The sequence below is a fragment of the Egretta garzetta genome, unplaced genomic scaffold (genome assembly GCF_000687185.1).
Source record: "Egretta garzetta isolate BGI_Z169 unplaced genomic scaffold, ASM68718v1 scaffold27, whole genome shotgun sequence".
In the NCBI taxonomy this organism is placed as follows: Eukaryota; Metazoa; Chordata; class Aves; order Pelecaniformes; family Ardeidae; genus Egretta; species Egretta garzetta.
In genome coordinates this window covers 1562675-1565164 of record NW_009260400.1, presented here as the reverse complement: position 1 = coordinate 1565164, position 2490 = coordinate 1562675, and positions in this window count along the sequence as shown.

Below are 2490 nucleotides of genomic sequence, written 5' to 3'. Positions count from 1 at the left end.
CAGCCCGGTCCCTCCGGCCAGGTGCCCTCACAGGATGCTGGAGGGATGTGGGGTGTGGCAGCGGGGCCAGCCCCACTGGAGGGAAGGAGCCGAGCTTTCCCTTTGCTTTCGGGCTGGGAAAAACCAGATTAGAGATAGCTTTAGTGGGTGAATGAACCGTGCTTTGGCTTTTGTGTTGCTATAAACAGACAGCTCTGGTGAGAAGCTGAAATCCCAAAGTCTTTGCTCCGTTTGTGAGGGTGGGGCTTGGTTTACATCAGCCTGGTACAGCCAGTGCCCTTGGGATTCCCCAGGGCTTTTTGGGCTGGACAGGCTGCCCCGGGGCACGGGACGGGGAGATGCAGAAGGCAAGTGCCTCCCCAGAGGCGTCACTAAAACCACTTTCTTTAGGGCAATCGGGGGGGCGGGTGTTGGTTTTTTTTTAGGAGATGCTCAAAAAAAAGGCAATCATGGAAAAGGTCTCCCCAGAGAGGGACCCTTGGCCTGCGCAGCCAGTGAGGGCGGCGGGCACCTGGCGTGGCGGCAAAGCCCTGTGGTGCCGAGGCTGGGGCAGGAGCTCAGCTGGGGAAAGCCCTGCCCACGCCACCTGGTTGCAATAGTTATTTGAGGAACAATCACCATAGTGGGTTTTTTTTTTCTCTTACCTTTTTGTATCTGGCTTTTCTGTAGCAGCCTCTTACCTGTTCCCCGCTTCGGTTTGGTTGCTTTTCAGGGTTTTCTTCTGGTTTTTTGTTTTGGAGGTTTCTCTCTGCAGTTGCAACACATGAGGGTTCAGGTTGCCTGGAGCAGGTGCTGAGCATCCCCTGGGCTCGGGACTTTAGTCTTTTCTGTCCGTGGGGCTTTAGAACTTAAGTTTTGTGGCAGGTTTTGGTAGAAGCAGTGCCGCCCTGGCGAGAACAGCCCACGCCTACTGTGGCCAGCCCCAAGCCCCACTCCTCTCCCGAGATGCGGAGGCAGGTTACAGCACACCTCAGTCTCCGCCTTCCTGTGTTGTTTTTGGTTTTAGGGGAAGAAAATTTAAAAAAAAAAAACAAACACAAAACCACAAGAAACGACGAGTGCCTTGACCATCTCCTGTTGGCTACGCCGGGCCGTGCCCGCTCCCACACTGGCAGTAGGGCCTTGGTCGATTTACCTGGCGAGATTTTCCTGCTTCCCTCCCCGCGCCGGGCTAGCTCTCAGATGGGAAGTGCTGCTGGGGAGACAGGGATGCATCCAGGCCACCGTGCCAGTGGCTGTGAAGGCCAAATCCAGCGTGATGAGGCTGGACCAGCTCCTGTCCCAGCCGAGCAGGGCCAGGCCAGACAATCACAGGGCGAGCAGACGCTGGCTACCAAACCTGGCTACCAAACCCGGCAGCAGCACAGTGCTGGCAAAGGGCACGCTCGCATCTTGCTTGCTGCCCTGATGGTATTTTTTTTTTGGGCTAACTTACTTCCCCCCTTTTTTTTTTTAATTATTATTAATTTTTATTTAAGCTGTCCCGCTAAGGACTCGCGACCACTTCTGTTTCTCCAGCGGAGCGGCCGGGCACGTGAGGCAGCGGCCGCGGCAGCGAGGAGCACCACTGTACTGTACATAGAGGAGATGTAGGCAGGGGCTGCGGGCAGGGGACAGGCAGGGAGGAGGGGCCCAGGCCCCCCCCCCCCGGCGGAGGTCATCTTCACCACGAGGTGCCTGATCCAGCACCCATTGCCTCCCGCCCCACCGGGAGATGCCAGCTCCCACCCAGGGCTAGGAGCAGGCGGGTGGCCTCGCCCATAGCCTCTGCGTACATGGGTACTTCTGCACACAACTGTCTTAAAACAACTTTTTTTTTTTTTTTTTTTTTTTTTAAAGTTAATAAAAAATGCATCAGAACCTGCTCTGCATTTTCCTTCCAGTAGCCCTTGCGTGCTGTGCCCTCACCTGCACCAAAGCCCAGGCGTTGGTGGGGTTGGGAAGGAAAGGACCGGGAGGGTTTGTGGGGGCAGGGAGGATCCTCTCCTCTCCCTTTGGGCTGGACATCAGCCACCAGCTGCGATTAACACCCGTCTGCTGGAGGAGAAGCGGAGCTTGGCCTCGCTGGCCTGGGTGCCCAGTGGCAGAGCCCCAACACAAGGCCAGAGCCTGCCTTGAGGCAATGGCACTGCTCGCCCAGGCCCTGCGTCTGTGCCTGACGCAGCCCTCCTGACCATCCTTGGAGCCTAGAAACCGAGGCCCTGGCCCCCCCAGCCCATGCCCCTGCGCAGGCACAGGGAAGGACACAGACAAACTCTGGGAGGATGCAATTTTGAAAGGGGTGCAGGCACAGGCAGGGGAAGCAACTTGCCCTTGGGTGACCCAGCAGGGCCAGGGCTTGCTCCAGCTCCCACCGCCAAAGGCTGGACCCTGCAACAGCCCCGGCATCCCTGCATGATCCATCCAGACGACCAGAGCATTTGGATCCTGAAAGACACATGAGGCTCTTGGGTAACAAATTGCCAAATTCGGGAGTAGTTAAAACGCCTC